General features: G+C 47.7%; 2 pseudogenes; both read right to left on the bottom strand.

The window, feature by feature from the left end:
• Positions 1 to 4614: 4614 nt before the first annotated feature.
• On the bottom strand, positions 4615 to 11999 carry LOC129354991 (TBC1 domain family member 13-like; annotated as a pseudogene).
• Positions 12000 to 14106: 2107 nt separating this feature from the next.
• Positions 14107 to 21102, bottom strand: LOC129355013 (protein zer-1 homolog; annotated as a pseudogene).
• Positions 21103 to 24147: the final 3045 nt, after the last annotated feature.

Below are 24147 nucleotides of genomic sequence, written 5' to 3'. Positions count from 1 at the left end.
TCATGCGTCGAGGTGAGACCGACTATTTGAGCTGTGGATCATTTGGTTCTGAACCAAATGATCCATAGCTCAGGGTGAGAGATGGCCAACAAGACACCTATCACTGATCTGATCTGGTCTTTATGGAAGCATGACAAGAAGAAAACCATCATTAAAGGAAACCATAATAATTCCTGTTCGCTGTTTGCTAGAATCCATGTTGGACACAGCAAAGACGTGGGAGAAGCAGCTTTGGTCAGACCAGAAGATAAATGGCAAAAATGCAAAACACCAGGAGATCCAATACTGTACATTAACAGACCATCCCAGTGTATGGTGGTGGCAGCATCATGCTCTGGGATGCTTCTCTTCATCAGGGAAGATGGTCAGGGTTGATGTGGAAATGGATGAAGCCAAATACAGAGAGAATCTATGAGAATCTATAGACTGAGAATTATGTTGGTAATGTGACAAAATGGAAAAATTCAAGCAGTGCAAATAATTCAGAAAGCAAAGACCAGACAGACAACTGAGAGGAGGCGAGAAGGAGACGGGAAGGAGGCGAGAAGGAGGTGAAAGCAGCTCTGATTATCCTCATATTACATCATAATGTGATAATAACCTTTACCCTATAATGTGATCATCACAGGGAGATTTATTAGTTTTATACACAAACCTGCACATAGAGAAACTTTCCAAACAGGCCAGCAATTCATGAAGGGATGAAACTACAACAAGAGTAAAATGAAAGGCTCATGTTAAACCTATGATCATCTTAGCACTGATGAATTGGTTAATATTTATACAGCCAGGATTAAATTTAAATCATTCAAGCCTGAATCCACGTCTGACACTGCAGACGCAAAACCAGAGACGGAATCAGAAGGATTCCATCTCAGAACATGCAGCTTTCAGGTCAAACCCTTTAATAACGCAGAATTAAAAAAAAACTTTTCAAAACCTGATGCTTGTAAATATAACGAGGAACATCAAATACCTGCAGCGATGAGGAAGAATGATAAGAATATTTCAAGTCAAAATGACAACAGACTTTCCATTTCACCTTCCAGGGTTTCCTCCAAAAACTTGTTGAAACCGATGGCAGGGTCATTAAGGTCATTAAGGTCATTAAGGTCATTCATCAGCAGCCTGCTGTGTGCTTGGGTTAAAAAATGTTAAGTTACCAAAATCCAGAGATGCACAATTAGGCATCATAATTCAGAAGTGAAAGCTTGAGGAACCAACATGCAGCTGGACAGACGGACAACTGATTCAGAACCTGAGATTCAGAACCTGAGATTCAGAACCTGAGATTCAGAACCTGAGATTCAGAACCCGCACAGCCAGTTCAATGGAGCATCTATAACCCAGAGCTTAGTCTGTGTTCACCGTCACTGAAGAATAAAAATCCATTTTTAAATAAACTAACATTTAGCTGTTGGGAGACAAATAAAGCCTGGTGGGCTGCCAGGCTGAAAACACTGGAGAAATTTGATTTCTGTCTATATTTCTAGTTCTATTCAGTGACTGTCTATATTTCTATGTTTCTCTGGGATCTTGGTCCGATGCCTCACTAGGACCCGTCCCCCGTTGGACCGACCCAACAGAACCACGAAGCCTCTCAGGCTCCCAGGATCTCTGGGACGCTCAACCCCTGCACCACCACAAGGTGGCAGAACAGGCCAACTGATCTGGGAGAAGCCTGAAGGTGGCGCTCTACAGACAGCATATAAATTGAATTAGAACGTTTTCTCACATTCAGGGTCAAACAGGACCTGACCTCTCCTGACCTGTTGTGTCTCTGCTCTCCTCTCAGCTCCAGTCATGGCTGATGGTTCAAAACCTCTCTGCCTCACGACAAACTGAGAATGCATGTGGTGACAATAGAGAGGAAAAACTAACAGGAAGACTCCTCCACAGAACCTCCAGAGGCTGAGTAGGAGAGGTCATCTGTCGTGACCCCTGGGGGTTAGAAAGGACAGAGAGAGAAGATCTGCTGCAGGAGTTTCTGTTGGAGGAAAATTTTCCTCAAACTCCTGCAGTGGATTCATGTCTGTTGGTTCTACAAAGTAGCTGCATCTGAGAGAAACTGGGTTAAAAACACTAAACAGGATGCAGTGGATCATCTGGAGTTCATCTGAAACCTGCAAATAAATAAATGTTCACACTGCAATAAAATTACCTGTGACCTTTGACCTGCAGCTGATCTCTCCGTCGTCCAGCAGAAATGAAATCGCATGCGGCTGCGTTTTATTTCAACACCAAAATAAATTTATTCTGACGTTCTCGGTGCTTCAGCAGATTTTCTATCAAATCCTTTTTTACTCCAGTAATTTCCTGGACGTTTCACTTTCACTAGTTACAACGTGTTGAAGTCGCTTCACTCCTTCAGTTTGTGGAAACTTTTCCTCCACCAGGTTTGAACGTCCTGGAAACCAGTTTGAGTGAAACTGGTTCAGTTCTTCTGATGGAACAAAATGGCCGACCGGCCTCAGCACCATTAAACCTTCACATGTTAAAAATACATTTTAAGGAACTAAATTAATTAGTCAAACATTTTGTCACTGTTTATTTTAATTCACATATGCAAACATGTAAAAACAATTTATATACAATTATTTTAAACACTGGAGAACATTACAAAAAATGTCATTTGAGTTTACAAAATGTAAAATCATGCAAATGACAAAAAGTTTTATTCAACAATCACAAAAGCATCAGGAGAAATAAATACACGTTAAACTGATGAGGACGTTGTTGGTAACAAACCCTCAAAGTAAAAAGCTTCAGTTTGTTTCCGTCTGAATGTGAAGCTTTGCAACATCTGAGAAACTCAGAAACTTTTCCTGAACGGTTTGATCAAATTTCTCCCAAAAACCAGCAGCAGATCCTGAAAACGTGGCCAGAAACAAACAGATTCTGAGTCATTGGATCACAGCTGGACGACAGAACCAGAACCGGTTCTGGTTTCCATGTTCTTCATTTGTTCTGATCAAAAGGCTCCAATAACTTCAGATTCATTCAATATAAACCGACATTAACTGGGATTTTCTCAACATGATCAATCAGTTTTGATCCTGATCCGGTTCGGTCATCAAACCAAACCGGATCAGGTTCAGGTGATACAGTCCATACCTTCTGCCCAAGTGGAGCCATCTAGTGGCTCAGCTTTAGATTGCACTTAAATCCACAGGATCCTGCAGGAGTTTCAGAGAAACTGCAGCAGAAACTGGAAAAATGTTCCTTTAATACGCCGTTAAGATGCATCCCATGAAAAGAGCTTTAAGATGATCCTGCAGTAGATAAACATCTGGTGATGCAGTTAGTGTCATAAAGGCAGTTCAATAAAAACACTTTTGGCAAAAAAAAGTTTTTGTTGCTTTATGTTTAGAAGCAAAAAAATCTGATTTATATCCTGGATTTTAAAGAAACGTTTAAAAATACTCAGTTTTTAATGAGATGAACTTGAGTCCAAAAATCATCTAAAATCAAACCCTAATTTCATCATAACTTCCAGATTATTCCCATTAATCATTCAAGGTGCTTTGGATCAACAAGTTCTCCAGTTTTTATGCTTTTTCTCTCATTTCCAGAAAATTTAACTCAGATTCAAATCATCCAGAAAAATCATAGAAACTGAAATCATGATGGCAGCGTGGCGTCTAGCCAGTGCGCTAACATGATTAAAATGTTTCTTTACTGTTTAAATACACTCACTCCTTGTTAGCCGCTAGCATGGCTAACGCTAATTAGCAGCCTAACGATTTGTTCAGGTAAAACCAACATGTGGAGACAGATCAGTTTATTAAAGTCTAGATCTGGACTGAAAGTTTGTAGATGTGACCTCGTGATGCTACAAACTAATAAATGATGCAGGTTCAAAAACTCAAACAGAAAATGCAACAGAAAAAGCCTGCAGATAAAAAAATAAACAATCTTTCTCCCACAGAACAAAAGGGAAAATGCTGCAAACTGTAAAAATGAGCAAACTGAAGTGCTCCTAACCAGCAGGGGGCGCCTGGAGTCTGTAACATAAACATGTTAACCTGCTGTGGTTATATAATGCAATACATTCTGAAAACATTGTGAAGTCAAACATCCTCTCTTTGTCCAGCTTTCTTCCAGTCGCCGCCCCCTGGTGGTCTGGAGGCCTTCAGGTTTATGAAGCCAGTTTGCAGCGTTTTCCATTCTGATTCATTTCCTGCTGAAATTTTACCAGCTCCGTTTCTCTGCTTTGCTTCCTCCAGAGGATCTGGACTCAGATCACTTCCTGTTTGCTCTGTTGACATTTTAAAATTTACACCATCATTAATATTTGGCTGCGACGTACATAATGACATGAAGTTCACCAGAAATGGTCTGTCCTGTGGACAACCGTCCTCCACTGTGAAGAGCGAAAAGCTGATCTGAACGGTTAATAATTTAATATTTGGAAATGTGACCATTAACTGACCTTCACTTTCTCTGCTGCCGGCGCTGAAGCTACAGATGAACTACGACTCTGAAATTATTGTTTAGAACTTCTTCTGTTTGCTGACTGGCCTTAAATTTTTCTGGAGAAATCCAAATCAAAGGGAGGAATCCCAGACTCTGCAGTGTGGAGCTGAGAATCGAGTGGAAGGAAACCATCAGCCACTGTTTCCTGTGATGCAGCCATTTTGGTTTGCATTCAGGTTTTTGGCATTTGCAGCAGATTTACAGCCGTCAGTCACCAAAGTTCACTGGAAAAGGAGCCAAATCTGGACCGAGGCCTTCAGGAACGTCTGGAGAACCGTTGATTCAAACCAGTGAAAGATTTCAGGAACGTCTGGATCACAGGAAGTGGGTGGTTTAAAACTTTTGCACAATACTGACCAGAGGTTTCCTGTTAACTTGGGTTTGAACTGAAATCTGTTCTGACCATCAGAAAAACCATAAAGGCTGCAGCAGAACTGAGCTTCACCAGATATTAGTCTGCACCCGGAACCGAAAGCCAGGCCCAGAACCGAACCAGAACCGAACCAGAACCCTGGGTCAAAGGTCCAACACGTGCAGCAAGCCGGTCCGTCGGGTCTCATAGTAAAGTCCAACCCTGGTTCTGAGTATCTGGTACCAGCTGCTGGTTCTGGACCTTCAGAAATCCTGGAGGTTCTGTTGAGCTGAAGGACCGGTTCTGCTGAACCCGACCCGGAGAAGCAGAACCAGAACCGGATGTTCTCCTGTAGAGAAGTTAAACACTGACAGGAAGTGGGTCTCGTCACTTCCTGCTCCATCAAGGTCCAAAAGGTTCTGATGATAAAAACCGAAGCAGACGATCTCTCCTCCAGCAGTCGTCTATAGTGTTGAAAGGTTTCGGCTCCTCCTCCAGACGATCAATGAAACGATATTTTCTGATCAGTTCGGAAGGAAGAGGAGGATCGTTGCCATGACGGACGATGAAGCAGGTTTGACCTTTGACCCGGCCCTCAGTCTGCCCTCCTACCTGGGCCCAGGTTAGCAGTTCTCCTGCAGGTCTTTGGCCTTGGTCAGGATGAGGTGGACGTCTGAGATGGGATAATCCTGCAGAGAGAAGAGATCCAGAAATAAACCAGAGCAGAAAATCCAGAAACTTTACCGAGAAATTCTGATCATAAACTGGAATATGAAGCAACGAGATGATGTTTGATTTTAAACTCTGAAATAAAACAATAGATCAATAAAACATTTTAAAACTGAATTCACATTTTGGATCAATAAGTTCTTTATTGATCTGGTTCTGGATGAACTTCCTTCAGTTTGATCAAACTGATCAGTTTGATCAGATGGAATATTTCTTCAATAAATTATTTTGACCTGATCACAAAAACACCAGCAACGAGGCGATTCACTCATTTATGACATAATAACAGATTAGAAACTAAATATTTTAATTATTTTGTCAAATATCAAAAGAACCAAGAATAACCATCTTCAAAATGTTGAACAAAGTCATTGATCAGATCAATAATCGGTTCCAGTCATTGATCAGATCAATAATCGGTTCCAGTCATTGATCAGATCAATAACCAGAACCGGTCATTGATCAGATCAATAATCGGTTCCAGTCACTGATCAGATCAATAACTGGTTCTGGTTCCAGTCAGGAGTTAAAAGCTCTCAGCGTTTCGGTTGTTTTTCAGTTTACTAGAAGTTTGTTCCAGATTTGTGGTGAATAGAATCTGAATGCAGCTTCGCTCCGTCTGGTTCTGGTTCTGGATCTGGTTGCAGAACCAGAACCAGAACTCCTGAGAGACCTGGAGGGTAGCTATGACAACAGCAGCAGGTCTTTAAACGTTCAGCGAGATCAGATATAGAGACTAAACGTCTGAGAGTTTATAGAAGGCTGATTTTGGAACAGTCTTTATGTGGCTCTGAAGGTCAAGGTCAGAGGTCAGCCTGGTTTCCAGATGGATGAACTGAAGCCATGTGACTCTAGAGCTATAACTTCAGATCAGAAAGTTTTGGCATATTCACATTTCTCTGCTGTCAGCATCTGATGAGGTCAGAGGTCAGCTGCTGACTAACCCCAGCACTGCGCCCTGAGGAACCCCACATGTGATGTTGGTTCATTCAGCAGTGGATCATGATCCTCACCTGCAGGAGCCTCATGTTGGTGGTGAAGTCTCCGGACAGCAAGCTGTCCCGGATCAGTCTGGACAGGAGGACAGAGAGACGGGTCAGAGTTCAGCTACAGTAACGGGTCGGGACCAGAACCCGGACCAGAACCCAGGGCCTCACATGAGCATGGCGCAGCAGACCAGCAGCAGGAAGTGGAAGCGGTCCCGGTCGGAGAACAGGGAGTCCCAGATCCGGATGACGTCCGGCAGCAGGAACTCCTGGGACAGCAGCAGGGTGAGCCAGCGGAAGGTGAAGTACTGAGGCTTGATGTTCTGCTCCTCCTGTGGGACAACACCAGAACCGGTTATGGGCCGGGCGGTACCAGGACCGGTCACGGCCCGGCGGGCGGTACCAGGACCGGTCACGGCCCGGCGGGCGGTACCAGGACCGGTCACGGCCCGGCGGGCGGTACCAGGACCGGTCACGGCCCGGCGGGCGGTACCAGGACCGGTCACGGCCCGGCGGGCGGTACCAGGACCGGTCACGGCCCGGCGGGCGGTACCAGGACCGGTCACGGCCCGGCGGGCGGTACCAGGACCGGTCACGGCCCGGCGGGCGGTACCAGGACCGGTCACGGCCCGGCGGGCGGTACCAGGACCGGTTATGGGCCGGGCGGTACCAGGACCGGTCTCGGGTCAGTTAACGGGTCCGAGGGTGAATAGAGAACTCAGTCTGAGTTCACAAGCTGATGTTAGCATGTTAGCATTGAGCTTCTACCTGCTACTGGGTCATAAACATCTACACTCAGTCTGGAGGGGCAAATAAAGCCTGGTGGCTGCCAGGCTGAAAATCTGCTGGAAACCCTCATTTAAACACAAATGAATGAAAAAAAAACTAAATTTATTGGGATTTTTTTGATTAAATCATTTCTATTTAAACTTTATTTTTAAAATATAAATTAAATACATAAAAGTTTGATCTTTCCGGAGCGATTCCAGACCGGACCGGTTTGCTCCTCTTCCTCGGCGCGGTGGTACCAGTTTGAGGAAGAGGAGCGCGGCGCGGTGGTACCAGCATGAGGAAGAGGAGCGCTGCGCGGTGGTACCAGTTTGAGGAAGAGGAGCGCGGTGGTACCAGTTTGAGGAAGAGGAGCGCGGTGGTACCAGTTTGAGGAAGAGGAGCGCGGTGGTACCAGTTTGAGGAAGAGGAGCGCGGCGCGGTGGTACCAGTTTGAGGAAGAGGAGCGCGGTGGTACCAGCATGAGGAAGAGGAGCGCGGTGGTACCAGCATGAGGAAGAGGAGCGCTGCGCGGTGGTACCAGTTTGAGGAAGAGGAGCGCGGTGGTACCAGCTTGAGGAAGAGGAGCGCTGCGCGGTGGTACCAGTTTGAGGAAGAGGAGCACTGCGCGGTGGTACCAGCATGAGGAAGAGGAGCGCGGTGGTACCAGCTTGAGGAAGAGGAGCGCGGTGGTACCAGCTTGAGGAAGAGGAGCGCGGTGGTACCAGCTTGAGGAAGAGGAGCGCTGCGCGGTGGTACCAGCTTGAGGAAGAGGAGCGCTGCGCGGTGGTACCAGTTTGAGGAAGAGGAGCGCTGCGCGGTGGTACCAGCATGAGGAAGAGGAGCGCGGTGGTACCAGCATGAGGAAGAGGAGCGCGGTGGTACCAGCTTGAGGAAGAGCTCGTGGTCTTTGTCCCGCAGCATGGCGTAGACGCTCTCCATCCTACAGGTGATGCCGCACTGAGAGTCGTCCAGACTCTTGATGAAGTTGTCGCGGTTCTCTGACATCAGGTTGGTGAAGCAGAAGAAGGTGTCGGCCTCGGCGTGCTCTGCGGGTCAGAGCACAGTCAGAACCAGAACCAGCACACCGGAACCAGAACCGGAACACCAGAACCTTTCCAGGAGCTGCTGGGGTCGGTGGCGAAGGTGTAGATGGGGCCGACGATCTCGTTCATCCCCTGGACGTAGGCGATGCCCGGGTTCAGCTTGGCGTAGATGAAGAGGATCCGCTCCACCACCTCCCAGTGCGCCTCGCTGCCGCTGGGCAGAACCTCGTACTCGTTGGACGGGTACAGGTTCAGAGCCTTCCCTGGAGAGCTGACCTGGACCCGCAGAACCAGGGACCGGGGACAGGTCAGAGGTCAGAACCAGGAGGTTAGACAGAAGAACTAAATCGTTCTGATCCAGTTCCCACATATTAACAACAATAATATTGAACATTTCTTCTAAGTTTCTCTTTCTCACATCAGAAGCAAAACTTATTAAAATATATTGTTGGTATTTGAGGCAAGAAAATAAATAAATGATTGTATTAATAAATACAACAATACATACGTTTTAACTTTTTGTTTAACATTTGTATTTTAAATAAATTTATTGGTTCCTTTATTCATCTGGTATCTTTGTGTCGATTGGTTTATTTTTCCCTTTACTTATAAATTAATACCACAAGAAATATTATTCATCTTCATAACTCAGAGACCAGAACCAGTTTTGTTCTGCCCAGTCAGAACAGCGCCCCCTGCTGACTCACGTTGGTGACTCCGCTCCGGTTCCGGTTCACGGTTTGGGCCTTCAGCGTGGTTTGCTCCACGCGGCGCCGCAGCGTCTCGTAGTCGTTCTGCGGGTCCAGGATCAGCTGGCACGGATAGTCTGTGGGCCGCTGGAAGAACGCCATGTCCGGGTACAGCCGCCTGCAGAACCGAGCCGGATCAGAACCGACCCGGACCAGAACCGACCCGGGAACCGGTCCGGGTTCTTACCTCACATCCTTGTCGATCTGCAGCAGAATCTCGTTCCTTGAAGTACGTGTTCCAGCGGCTGTCCGGGTTCGGGTTCAGCGGCTGCAACGGAAAAAGTCCCGGTTTCTGACTGGACCGGTTCTGACAGACCCAACTGGACCGGTCTACCAAAACCAGGTAGAACTGGTACAACTAGCTGGTACCAGTTCAACTAGCTGGTACCAGTTCAACTAGCTGGTACCAGTTCTACTGATTACCCAATCGGGGCCTTCCAGAACCATCCATCAGAATCAAAGCCAGAACCAGAACCAGAACCGGGTCAGTACTCACATGGTCCTCCAGCGTGACGTCGGCTCTGGACAGGCCCAGGTTGGCCTTGGCGATACCGGGCTGGATGATCATCTCTCTGAGGAACTGGAGTAGACCTCTCTGTGGAGACAGGACCGAGGATCGGACCGGACCGGACCGGGAGCAGACCAGGACCAGACCGGAGCGGACCGGGACCGGACCGGTCTGAACCAGACAGTACCAGATAAGACTGGATCAGACTGGAACTTTTCTACTGAATGACAGGAGGCGGTTCTGATTCGGTATGGACCAGACCTCCAGGTCCGATATGCAACAGGACTCAGAACCAGCGAGTCGGGTCGTCCATCAGCTGATGCTGAACAAGCAGCTAATGATTATTACTAATCAATTATTTGGCTGATTGACAATAATCAATCATTGTAACAAAAGGTTATTAACAGCAGGGTTCTGCAGAATCTGGATCGGCGGATTCAACCAGTGAAGCTTCTTCTTCTACCCAGTGAGCAGCGCTGGAGTTAAGCTCCGCCCCTGCTGGCCGTTAGAGGCATGACAACCTGAAGCCCGACCCGCTCGGCCCGGTTCTCCTACCTCTGCTTCTTCAGGAAGGAATCCCAACGTCTGGTCCAGAGGCAGGTAGTTCAGCAGAATCTGGAGGACAAACGAACCGGATCAGAACACGGCCGGTACTTTCCATCAGGAAACAGAACTCATTACAATAAATACAACAGAAACGCAGGAAGTTCCGGGCCGGTCCTGTTCTAATCCTGGACCGGTTCCAGGCTGGTTGGGGCCTGTTCCTGGCCCGGTTCTGGACCGGTGTCTAAACCGGTTCTGGACCTTCCTGTGAGTGAAGCTCACCTTCCAGCACAGCGAGCGCAGTCCTTCCTCATGAGGGATTCCTGAGGGAAACAACCAGAGTCAGATTGAACCAATCAGAGCAGAGCGTCTACTGGCTGGAGGTCAAAGGTTACCGCTGAAGCTCAGCTCCCTCAGCGTCGTCAGGTTGATGCTTCCTCTCCCAACGCCGATTTGAACTCTTGGATCCTGAGGAACAGAAACATTTATAGAATAAAGTAAGTAGAAGCAAATCAATCCTGGCCAAAGCCAAACTATTCTGAATAATAAATCTCTTCATATTCTATAAAACTCTCTGACTTTGCCATACTGAACATGTTCAGAGGTTTGGGGAATTAATGACTAAAGCTCTTTACAGTTCCTACAGAAACATGACAATCATCCATAATGTTGGTAATTATGAGACCACAAACCCCTTAGCACTAAAATCTAAAACTCTTCAACTGAAGAGCTGCTGGAGTTTAAATTTGCTCTAATGATGTTTGAGGTGCTGTCTGAGCTGATGGACATGTTTTATGGAAGAGAAGAGGATAAAACTTCAACTCAAAGTGAAGGATTCGTAGTTTAGCAACAAGAAACAGCTTCTATGTTTCAATTCATGGGGTAAAATTATGGAACAAGTTAAATGGGAAGTTAAAGTCAAAATTTTATACAATTTAAAAGGATCTTTAGGGAGATGATTTTCACAAGATATAGAAATATGGGTGACTGTTGGCACTAATGTGTTTCTGTAAACTGAGGCGAAGGCATACGAGTGTTTGGGATGGATGTATACATTCAGACATATATAAAATATGTAAAATGGACAATTAACCCATTTTTATTTTTGATAGGATTTATTAACGAGGGTCCAACTGAAAATATTGTATGAGTTTATGGGGTCAGAGGTCATAAGTTTCTTACGTCTGCCTGCTCCTTTTCCAGCTTGTTAAGATTACTGTGAGGTAATCTTAACATCGTGACCTCTGACCTCAGAGGTCAGGATGGAGCGACTGATATTCTGATAAAAGTATATCGATAATCTATTTTGCAGCCTAATGCCCACAAAGCTTCAGAAATCTTTTTAAAAACCTGCAGCTGTTTATTTTTTTTTCACTCATGTTCGCGCACTCCTGTTTGCTTTTGATGACGTCAGCAGCTGGAAGCAGTCAGCTGATCTGCTAACAGGGAGCTAACGTGGCTAAACAAAGATCCAGCTGACTGACTCGAACCGTAAAAAATGTTTAAAAAAAAACATTAAATGGCTTAAAACGAGACATTAAGTCTGCTGTATTAATAACGGATGAGATTAAATTAGTCGTGTGTTGAACGTGAAGTTAGCCTTTGTTTGGTTAGCGGGGCTGTTAGCTCCAGCTAATTGATTTCTCTGCGTCCAGCTGCGTTTTTCTCCCGGCTGCCTCTGAGTCTCACCTGAGGAGGGAAACTCACCTGTTCTTGTAGGCAGTAGACATGTCTGGCAGGTGACGCTGCTTCCCTTTCAGCCTTTCTCCCAGAAACGGGAATGAATTATTGGACTCAGGCAAGTTAGCCTGCTGGAACTTCCGCCTTCTCAGCCAGCAGGCAGAGCGACGGCGGGCGACGAGGGACAAATAAGCACATGACACCGCATTCAGTTTGCGTCGGAATCTGGAACACCGTGACGTCATAGTCATACACAGCTTGGACAGATAAAACTAATTGTGACCTGATCATAAATCAGTATGTGATTCAATAAGCTGTGTAAAGTATTTAGGCGTGTTTATTTGAGTAATGGCCGCCGCGTTTCTACCAGTGGCAGCCATATTGTTTGTGATTTCGAAGATGATTAATAAATGTGTGTTGTAATTGGATTTCTGATGACAGTGGATGTTTTTGTGGTGGATTTAATCTGAAGTCAGTGAGAAGAAAACTGGCTGAATTAAAAACATGAAGTGTTATACCGCCATCTAGTGGCAGAGGGATATAAAATGAAGTGAACTCATCAGAAACAAGTTTAATTTAGCTGCTAAACATTCAAATATTAAAAATTAAGGCCCATTTTTTCACACGCACTTCTTTCAACAGAAATTCTGAACGTTAGACATTATTAAGAGATTAAAAATGTTATTCATTTCAACTATTTCATGAAAATAGTTACATGTGAAAATGAATCTCAAAGGTTAGATGTGTAAGTAAGAATCAGGATAAACATTTAAATTCTGCTGTTTATTTCATTTTTAAAGAACATTTTTGCTGCTGTAATTTATTAACTTATTATTAAATCTCGGCTGAATATAATCCAAAAGCAGCAGCTTGTTTAACCACTCCATGTTTATTGCTTATTCATATTTTTACATTAAAGTCATGAAGCTACTGAGATCAACAGAAACGGAACCGTTTGTTTTTCATTTGGGATCGAACTCGTCAGCAGTGAGAATAAATCAACAATAACAGAAACATCATCAGGATGAAACCAGAACCCATAAATAATCACAAACAGTCGAGTTTTCTGTTCACCTGCAAAAACAATCAGACGGAAACGCTGCTCTTTTTCTGCTGGGTCCAAATACTGCGCAGGAGCTGGAACTGCTGATCAACCCCCGATCCGATCAGAGCGATCGGATCAATAACAGAACCAATGACAACAAGGAACCAAAACCCAGACTGGAGAAATCAGAGAAAACGTCAACAGAACCAGGAAGGGAATCAGAAAACAGAGAAATCCTGGTGAAGGTTCTGGGATTAACGGGATTATTTAACCCGACTGAAGTTCTGAGAACTGAACCAAGATGGAGGAGCATCTCTGGACCGGACCGGACCGCCGTTTCTGATTTCAAAAATTATCATTATTTCATACTAATCTGTTCTCAGATCTCTGGAATAATCTCAGATATTCTGGATTATTCAGACATGCCAGCTGTCTTTCTAAGAGCGAAGGCTTGAATCTCTGAGGCTGTTTGGATCAGAACCAGACCAGAGTCCAAATGCGCTTCCCTGTTTGGGCTGAAAAATCCAGAACTCCACCAAACTGCAGATATGAACATGATTTTAATGAGAAACCCGGTTCCGTTTGGACCTCCATCAGAAACATCAGAACCGGGTCACGGGGAGTTTGTCTGATCCGTTTTCCAGTTCAGAGTGATGACGGTTCTGACTCGGGTCTTTCTGTCTCCTTCCAGCAGGACTTCCTGGTTTTGGACCAATCAGAGCCCAGAGAGCGACGCCCAGTCTGATTGGTTCTGGACAAACCGGACCTGATGGTTCTGTTCAGGCTGGTTCCTAAAGTTCAAAACATTTTCAGTTTTCACACAGAGAGCGTTTGTCTCCCCCGGTGGCAACCAGTGACTCTGCGTTTTAAGAATGACTCAGCAGTTTCTCAGACGATAACCAAAGGAATCGAACGAACAGGAAGGAAGTGAAAGGGAACCGGATACGACCCGGAAACGAGCCGAGTCACTGGGTCAAGCCTCTAATTGGTTCCTGTTATTTTAACTGGTTCCATTGGTTTGAACTGGTTCCGGTTCTGGTTCTGTCCAGGGCTGCTGGTGTGGATGGTCGGCGCTGACAGCAGATCATTTCCGTTTAAATATTGTGAAGTCATGAGTGTTTACAGCCGTTTATAAAACATCCACACAGTAAAAGAAAACCCACACTGAATATTTTACATATTTAACAACAAGTCCAGCGCCGGACCGGGTCAGACTGAACTGGGTCAGACCGGACCGGGTCGGATCGCAGGCGCTAACAGAGGAGGAAAAACCAGTCCTATCTGAGAACTGGAGATCTGTGCTACTCCTCCACCACACACACACACACGCACGCACGCACAAACACACACACACACACGCACACACATACACACACACACACACACACACACACACACACACACACACACACACACACAGCCCTCCCGACCCAAACATGGCGGCTCCTATGATGCGTTCGGGTTCAGAAGTCGCTCTGCTCTACGAAACAAGAGGAAACGGGAAAAGAAGCAGAAACCAGCCGGTTCTCCTCAGCTGGACCCGCTGCAGACGAGGAGTTCTGGTTCTGGCTCAGCCTCTCTGGCCGTAGTTGGCCTCCTGGCCGTTGTTCGTCTCCATCGGATCCTCCTTGAAGTTCTCACACTGCTCCATCACCTTCCTGGAGAACAGCAGGGGGCGCCATAATGAGTCCAAGGAAACTAAACAAACCCGACCGAACTGGACCGGACCAACCAGGCTACACAGAGTCAGATGTTCTGGCTGGAGGAAACAGGAAATGTTCAGTAAACCTGTTTCCATCTCACCGGCAGCTCACTAACTAAACCACCTACAGGGGGCGCAAGCACCTCTCGGCAATACCAGGTTATTTCAACATATGGATAAAATCATTGACAGAAATATGGCTAATGAAAGTGGTAAATTCAGCCTCTTAACTACATTATATTCATGTCAGAAACTTTGACTATGCAGCAGCTCCAGGTTTGGTTTAAATTCGTTTCTCTGACAGGAAGCGAGGTTTTAGGAGTGACTCCTTGTGATTCGTCTCTATGCAGACGACTCTGTTGTTTCTCCAGAAAGACAGCAGCGCTAAAGGTTAAGAATAAAAGTTGAGTCTCACCTCGCCATCTCCTTGGTCTCTGGCTGGGAACTCTCCAGCTCAAGAACTTTCTCCAAAAGACTAACGCCGCCTTCCTTTATCAGCAGCGGACAGTATTTACTGGCTGCAGACGGAAACAGACAGAAATAAATCACGGAATGAGTTAAACACTGAACAGTTAGCATCTGAAGCTAAAAGATCAGATTGTTCTACATAAATCTCATGAGCTGCAGCGTCAGGGCAGCGTTTACCCAGCAGTCATCATGTTGTCGTGTTCATCAGGTGGATACTCACTAACCGACACCAGGTTGTAGAGCGCCCAGGTGGCCCAGTGCTGGCTGACCGGGCGATGCTCTGAGGGAGCAGCCGCAGGATCGGCTCGAACGACCTGCAGGTGAGACCGACCGTCAGCACCAGGCAGCACACACAGCTTCTAATTACAGATCTAGATCTAATTACAGATCTAGATCTGCATTTCTACACAGTCTGGAGGTTTGATCCTCAACACAAAAATAAAAACATCAGCTCACAACAAGATTCAGATTCAGCCTGGTTCTAACAAGACAGACCAATAGCAGCTCCTCCACTACTAATTGACCTTTGACCCTGACCTGTAGTTGATGTTGCGGCGGGAGCTGACGTCCCAGCTCTGGATGGCGTCCCACATCCTGTCCATGACGGCGTCGCGCCGCGGCTCCTCCATGCTCCACACCTGGGGCCCGTCGAACATGATGTGGGACAGAACGCCGCAGGCGTTGTAGGAGACCTCGATGCCGTCCGCCTTGCTCTCCAGCAGGTTGCTGCAGCGGAGGGAGGGTACAACGTTAGGACGCCCCCACGCCGCCCCCTGCTGGCCGGAGGACTCTCACCTGAACACGGTGATAAACTGAGGCGTGAGCAGCTGCGGCCGCAGAGACTTCACCTCCGCCACGTTACCCAGAAGCCCCAGCATGTTGCGGTGGAGCTCCTGCTTGTCTGGAAACTCCTGCGGATCAGAACCAGGTAAGACATCGGCTGCTCAGAGCTGCCGCTCTTCTCCACGGGTCCTCCAGGTGGCGCCTCACCTCCAGACACTCCAGGAAGAGGCTCATGCCGCGGCAGTTCAGGAACATCTGGCAGTTATCAGGCGTCTCATCGGTGATGTTCCAGAGAGCGCTCCAGGAGAACTCCATCACCTGGTCGCACTGCAGGCACACACACACACACCGTTACACACACACACCGTTACACACACACACACACCGTTACACACACACACCGTTACACACACACACACCGTTACACACACACACCGTTACACACACACACCGTTACACATACACATTGTTACACACACACACACACACACCGTTACACACACACCGTTACACACACACACGTTACACACACACACACACACACACCGTTACACACACACACACACCGTTACACACACACACACACACACCGTTACACACACACCGTTACACACACACCGTTACACACACACACACACCGTTACACACACACACACACACACACACACACACACACACACACACACACACACACACACCACACACACACACACACACACACACACACACACACACACACACCGTTACACACACCAGCAGCCCGACGGGCCCACTCACCGTTCGGTCCTGCAGCTTCTTCTGGATCAGGTTCAACATGGTCTGAGAGGAAACACTCAGTTAATAGCAAAAGATGCAATTTTATATTTTGTAGATTTGTTCTAAAGAAGTATGTTTTTTCTTTCTTTTTTTAAATCCCAACCCTAACCCGGTGACCCCGGTGACCCCACTGACCCCGGTATCCCAGCAGGCGTCCCATGCGGCGTTACCTTGACGAAGCCCATCTTGCCCACGGCCTCCTTGTGGTGGTTGTCCACCTGGCAGACCAGCGCGTTGCAGAGATGAACGGCGATCCTCTGGATGGACTCGTCCTGCCGGGCCGGCTCCAGGATCTTCAGCAGCAGCTGGTTGACCCGGCTGTACTGGAACTCCAGCTCCTCCGGGATGCTGAAGTTGCAGAGCGTCAGGCAGCAGTTCCTCTGCACCTGCAGCAGAGAGACGCCTCAGCACCATGGCACGCCCCCCGGTGGAGCCCCGCCCCGGTGGAGCCCCGCCCCCAGTGGAGCCCCCCCCCTCCCCATGGTAGAGCCCCGCCCCCCTGTAGAGCCCCTCCCCCCGGTGGAGCTCCGCCCCCCGTGGAGCCCCGCCCCGGTGGACCCCCCCCCGTTGGAGCCCCGCCCCCCGCTGACTTACGGTGACCTCCTGGTACTGCTCCATCCCGTTCAGAACCACCTGGATGACGTCGCGCGCGCAGGCGGACGCTCTGGTCGCTGCGGTACTCGTGTTGGTCAGGTAGAAGAGCGCCGCGCTGCCCGTCACCTGGATGCTCTTATCGTACTTATGGCACTTCAGGGCGGCGATCACCAGCTGCACACAGGGAGAGGGAACACGTGAAGGGCTGAGGGGTTCTGGTTCCGGCCCGGTTCTGACCCGGTTCTGACCTGCAGGCCCGCAGCAGCTGGCTGCAGTGCTGTATCCTGGCGATGTCGAACAGCTGGTTGATGCTTTGTGGCGAGCTCCGGGCGAACTCGGTGTAGGCTTCGATGGCGTTCAGAACCTGATCCTCGTTCTTTGACCCGGTAACCTGAGGGTCAAAGGGCAACACAGAGGAGAGGTCAGCAGAACCGCTGCTGAACCGGTCCAGAACCTGGTTTAAACTGAACTTCATCCCAGTTTTCTTCTGTTTTAAGCTTTATTGGGATATTTTTAAACTCTGATCTTTTGTTTCTGATGTTTGTTTTGGCCGCGATGGAGCAGGAAGTGACGGGTCGGTGATGCGGACGGTTCTGGTTCTGCTGGTACCTTGTAGGCCGGATGTGTGTGACGTTGCACAGCGTCGTGTCGTAGAGGCCCAGGAACTGCAGCGGCCTCTTCAGCTCCTGCAGCGGGTAGATGCTGCTCTTACATGGCTCGGTGCTGCAGGAGACAGACAGGCGTCAACCTGGGGGAACCGGACCGGAACCGGGTCAGAACCGGGACCGGAACCCACCTGGGCCGGCCCACGGCCTCCTCGAAGTGCGGCATGGTGCAGTTGTCCAGCATGATGTGACCGGAGATGTCCAGGGAGACGAGGTGGAGCAGCCGCTGCACCAGAACCGTCAGGATCTTCCGGGTCATCTTGAACTTCACGTTCCGCCGGCTCTCCCGGGACAGGTCCAGATGTCTGCAGAGCCGGGTCAGAGGTCAGAGGTCAGAGTGTCAACAGCAAGATCACAATGAACACAAACCAAACAGCAAGAAGCTTTAAAACCCAGAGAATCTGGGCCGGTTCTGTTGTGGTAGGAAAACATCTGCAGCCGCTGGTTAAACTGGTTAGACTGGTTAGACTGGTTAGACTAGTTTGGCCATCAGGACGGTTTCCAGCTGCGACTCAGTTTATCTGATTTACACGGTCACAACATGACCACATCAGGAAACCAGTTAAACCAGTTAAACACTCAGCTGATCCTCCACTGGTTCCAGTTAAACCGGTAAACACTCAGCTGATCTTCCACTGGTTCCAGTTAAACCGGTAACACTCAGCTGATCTTCCACTGGTTCCAGTTAAACCAGTAAACACTCAGCTGATCTTCCACTGGTTCCAGTTAAACCAAAACACTCAGCTGATCCTCCACTGGTTCCAGTTAAACCAGTAAACACTCAGCTGATCTTCCACTGGTTCCAGTTAAACCAGTAAACACTCAGCTGATCCTCCACTGGTTCCAGTTAAACCAGTAAACACTCAGCTGATCTTCCACTGGTTCCAGTTTAAACCAGTAAACACTCAGCTGATCCTCCACTGGTTCCAGTTAAACCAGTAAGATTGCTGCGTTCCCATCAGCTTCGCTTCAGGAACAGGAAGTGGCTGAGCATCAGGACTTCCTGTAGGATCAGATGCTCTGACTGAATCATAGTGAAACTAAAAGCGGGCCGACCCCTGACCTCTGACCCCTGACCTCTGACCCCTGAGCCTCAGCATGACTATGACTCTGGCTCCAGATCTCCCAGCATGCTCTCCTCCTACCTGAGGTTGACCAGCTCCAGCACGGTGCCGATCACTTCCTCCGACAGATCCACGTTGTAGAGGACGAGCGAGGCCAGCCGCTCCCTCCACTGCGTGAGGAAGGCCGCCCCCTGCAGGCGGACGTTGGACAGGTCCAGCGCGGTGACGGAGCGCAGCGGCCGCAGCAGAGACTCCGCCTCCACCTCTCGGGCAGCTGGCCCAGGTTCAGCAGCCGCAGCCGGTCGAAGCCCTGGAAGCTGAAGTCCGTCTCCAGGGGCCGGGCGGCCGGCACGTCCTCGTCCTCGTCCTCGGAGTCCTCCGTGCAGGCCAGGGGCGCCGCCCTTCCTGTAGAAGATGTTACTGCAGCCAAACAGGCAGAGAGACACCAGAGTCTCCCGGAAGCTGGACAGAGTCTTCAGGCTGCGGGACGACAGGCTGTTGCAGTAGGTGAGATGGAGCTCGATCAGGTCCTGGAGGGAGGGAGACTGGTTTAGACTGGTTTAGACTGGGTTAGACTGGTTTAGACCGGTTTAGACTGGATTAGACTGGTTTTATAGAATGTTATACTGGTTTAGACTGGTTTAGACTGGTTTAGACTGAGTTAGACTGGTTTAGACTGGATTAGACTGGTTTAGACTGGATTAGACTGGTTTAGACTGGGTTAGACTGGGATAGACTGGTTTAGACTGGTTTAGACTGGGTTAGACTGGTTTTATAGAATGTTTTACTGGTTTAGACTGTTTAAACTGGTTTAGACTGGTTTTATAGAATGTTTTACTGGTTTAGACTGGTTTAAACTGGTTTAGACTGGTTTTATAGAATGTTTTACTGGTTTAGACTGGTTTAAACTGGTTTAGACTGGTTTTAGACTGAGTTAGACTGGTTTAGACTGGTTTAGACTGGTTTAGACTGAGTTAGACTGGGTTAGACTGGTTTTATAGAATGTTCTACTGGTTTAGACTGCAGCAACTTGGAAATGTTAATAAAAAAATTTTTAATGTTCATATTTAATTGAGAATAAATATGAACGATTTACGATTTTAATAAAAGTGAAATCTGAAGCTTTAAATCTGTGCGTCTCTAAAGAAAACAATATTTCTGATTGTTTCTTGAATTAGAAACTTGAATCCAGATCAGATTTAAAGAGCTGGTGAACTAGATAAAGTGTCTGAATCTGTCATTAGAGGTTAGACTTCAATGTTTCTGAGCAAAATGTGACGTTTTTATGTAAATTCTGCAACATCTCAGTCTCAAACTGCCCTCTATGGTCTGAATGATGGTACTACAGGTTAATTTAAAACCCTCTCACTCAGATACGCCCCCTGCTGGCGAGTCAGGAGTTTCACATGTCGCTAAATTTGTCTCTAGTCGTTTCTTGTTGAAAACAGTCAGTAAATCTAAAGAGAAACTCGGAGTTTTCTTGTGCTGACCACGCCCCTCAGCGTGTTTAGGCCCCGCCCACTTTGGAATCTTTCTGAGTTGGTGAGGGGGCGGAGCTTAGCTCCACTTCAAACTAACTAAAACTAAAACATTTTGCCTTTAACAGTCTGCTAGTTTACTGCATTTTCTGTAATTTAAGATTAGTTTAAGATTAGTTTATTTGCATATTTTGAAACCTGCAGCCTGTTTAATGGTCAGAGTGTCGGACGAGTCGTAGCTCCACCTGCTTCCTGATGGCCTCCAGGTCCCGGTCCCGGACGAAGTCCTCCCTCAGCTGGACCCGGGTCAGCCTGGTGCTGCGCGGGTCCGAGAACAGCTGGAAGAAGCTCTCCTCCGGCTCAAAGTTGCTGTCGGTGTGGACCAGCTCCATGTACCTGCAGGAGACAGGAAGTCAGAGCGGCGGCGGCAGAGCGCGTCCAGGCGCGAGCGGCCGCCGCGGTCTCCGTACGTGTTGACGAGTTTGTCGCAGATTTCGCTGGGCAGGAAGATGTCGGCGCGCATGCAGAGCTTGTTCCTGAAGCCCTGGTAGCACATCGTCTTCCTCAGGTTCCTCAGGCAGAACACGGTGGCCAGCGTCATCAGGCTGTCCGGGTCGTCGCCCGCTTTGGCTGCCATGTTCGCCCCGCGCTGCTGGCTTAGGTCGGAGACGGGCAGAACGTCAGGAAGGGAAACCAAATGTTCAGACGGGAAGAAAAGGTTCAAATGATTAAAACGATTAAACTGACTAAACATCCCATCAGCTGAGCAGCAGCGGCTCTGATCCAGAAAACCTCCGACTCTAAAGAGGGAAGAAATGATCTAAAGATAATCCCAGATTAACAGGAAGTGGTTTTTAAAACCAGCAGAAGAGAAGGATGAAGAAAAACTTTTAAAAAAAAACAGAAGAAAAATCTGAACAAGTATACAATATAACAAGCCCAGATTATCACATGAAGAATAGTCGTAATAGTATGAAATTAAAATTCAATATAAAAAATAAAGTCAGAATAACATGAGGATTATGTTATAATAAAGTTATAATATTAGGATTAAAGTTGTAATTATTGTATTTTTACTTTTTACCAGCAGGTGAAAATGAGAAACGCTGAGAATTTTGTGAAGTTAAAATATGCAAAAAATAAAACACTTCATCTTTTAACACATCAAATCATCATCATCATCATCATCGTCATCATCAGGATTGTGAAAGGACTGAGTCTGACTTAGAGGTCAGAGGTCATGGATGGGTCCTGGAGGAAAACCTGAGACTAGACTGAAGGTTCAGCTTCCAGCAGGAGATATTATGGGATGGATTAGATCAGCGCAGATTCATGGCATAGCATGGCCTAGTCAAAGTCCATTCCTGAATCCAGAACCTGGAACCTGCCTTCAGATGTTCTCCATCCAACCTGAGCTGAGCGTTAATCTGCAGTGGTGGATGTGTCATTTTTTCCTTCCACTTAACTTTGAAAACAAAGTGAAGTTTATGATGAGAGAGGAAGAGTTCATAGGTCATGCTGAGGTCACATTAAACATTAACATGTTGATATAAATAGAGCCTCTCAGCTGTTAAACATGAGCTGAAAGTAAAACCTGAAGTCTGGAGCTCAGATTATTTCAATCTTAATCAGATATTAATAATTAACCTGAATGAAACCGATCATCTCAAATCATTTGTAATCCTGGATCAATCAGATCCGGAGCCTGCGGGTCGGTCCGAACCAGTTCGGTGACCCGGTTTGTTCGGTTCTGAACCCTGAGATGAACTGAAGGAGAAACAGTTAGCAGTTAGCAGGCTAGCCGCTCCGCTAGCTGCTGGCAAACTGGACCGGAACCTGTGACCCGGCAGAAACCGAACGGGTCAGGAGCTGGTGTTCGGCCCGGTTCGGACTGTCCGCCTCACTCCGCCCCCGGTTCGGGTTCTCGGTTCCTTTAGCTCGCTGCTAGCGCTGACTTTCCTAGCCAAACTTAGCAGGGAGCTAACAGAACCGGACAGCTGAGCTGGATCAGACCGGCGGACCGGGTCAGCGGGGCCGAACCGCGGCTCGGCCCGGTCCGGGTTCCGCCAGGTGAGCCGGAGCCTACCTGGGCTTCGGTTCCTGGTGACGGGCTCGGTGAAGCTGCTTTCAGTCCTCAATCATCTGATTTTCGCTTTCGTCCCGATGTCAACAAACAGGCTCCCCCCCTCCTCTTCCTCCTCCTCTTCCTCTGCTCCCACTTCCGGTAGCTGTCATCACGGAGCAGCTCGCTGCGCCGCTAACTCACCTCCGCCACCAGCATGCTGGCAGCAAGGCGGCCATGTTGGAGGGTTAGGAGTTAAACCTGGAGCAGAGCAGGCCGGTCCGAGGCTCTGTGGGGCCCAGAGCACAGTTTCAGTTGGGCCCCCATTCCAACATGTCAGCTATGAAGCCTGCAGTGTAATGACAACAATGAAAGATTTATAATCAGATTGATTAGCTTCTTTATTGATAGAGAATCACAGTCAGAAAGATCGGATCCAACATGGAGACGCCAAAGAAGACAATGTTCAGTTTCTCTTCCTAAGATTGCTTTGAGCTTTACTTTGCATCAGGAAACGGCAGTTTAGTCCTTTCAGAATAAAGTACCCAGCGGCTACAATGTGTCAGGAAGCTGATCGTTCCTCCTGCTGTGGATCAAAAGATCTGCAGTAGCAGTCAGTCTACCAACGAATCTGAGGAGTCCTCTGACTGAAGACTGTTGGTGCACAGCAGTCTCATGCTAACATGCTAACAGCATGGCTCCATCAGTTTTTAGCTGGCTCTGCTGATCCTGCTCCTTTGCTTTTGCTCCTCTTAAACCTGACTGTCCGTTTGGCTCCAGAGACGTGAAGGAGACGGTTTTCTTCCTTCTCCTTTTGCTCTGCATCCATTAAGATGCCGCCTGTAAAACACCGAGAAATCTTGTTGCCATGGTTATCATCACATCATCATAGAAACTGGCTGACAGTATAAAAGTAAAAATCCTTCCAGCTGTTTGCATCCAGAACCAGGACAGATGTGCAGCACAGCGCTGCTCTAGAATCAATGTTCTACTGATTCTAGAGCAGAAAACATTTTATTTAAATTCTGACTCATTTGGTTTCATTTCACTGCAGCTCTGACATTTTCCAAATAAAACTTTTAAACCTGTTTCATTTTACTATTGTACTGCAGATGCTACCGCTAATGCTAGCATGTGATTCAGCAAATGGTGACATTAATGCATCAGTGTTCACTTTAAATGAAGTTTATTGTTGTGTTTTCTCTGATTTTCATGTTTTTATTACATTTTTCTTCATCTGTGGTTTTAATTTAGAACCGAACTGTAAACTAAACTTATAACTAAATTTGATTGGATTCTTTATATGGATGTTATGTAGTTTACATGTTTGGTGTTTAATAGTTTATAAATGTGTTAGGCCTATACTTGTTTTTTATATAGGCTACTTGTTGTATCATAGTTCATGCAGGGATGATGCGTCAGTCCGGCCGCGGGGCGTCAGTCCGGCCGCGGGGCGTCAGTCCGGCCGCGGGGCGTCAGTCCGGCCGCGGGGCGTCAGTCCGGCCGCGGGCGTCAGTCCGGCCGCGGGGCGTCAGTCCGGCCGCGGGGCGTCAGTCCGGCCGCGGGGCGTCAGTCCGGCCGCGGGGCGGCGTCATCCCCCTCCGTCCCGCCACTTGTCCCTTTAAGCGCAGGG

This window comes from Poeciliopsis prolifica, unplaced genomic scaffold (genome assembly GCF_027474105.1).
Source record: "Poeciliopsis prolifica strain line A6 unplaced genomic scaffold, Auburn_PproV2 SCAFFOLD123, whole genome shotgun sequence".
In the NCBI taxonomy this organism is placed as follows: Eukaryota; Metazoa; Chordata; class Actinopteri; order Cyprinodontiformes; family Poeciliidae; genus Poeciliopsis; species Poeciliopsis prolifica.
Note: the sequence above shows the minus strand (reverse complement) of the source record. Positions and strands in the feature narration are given on the sequence as shown.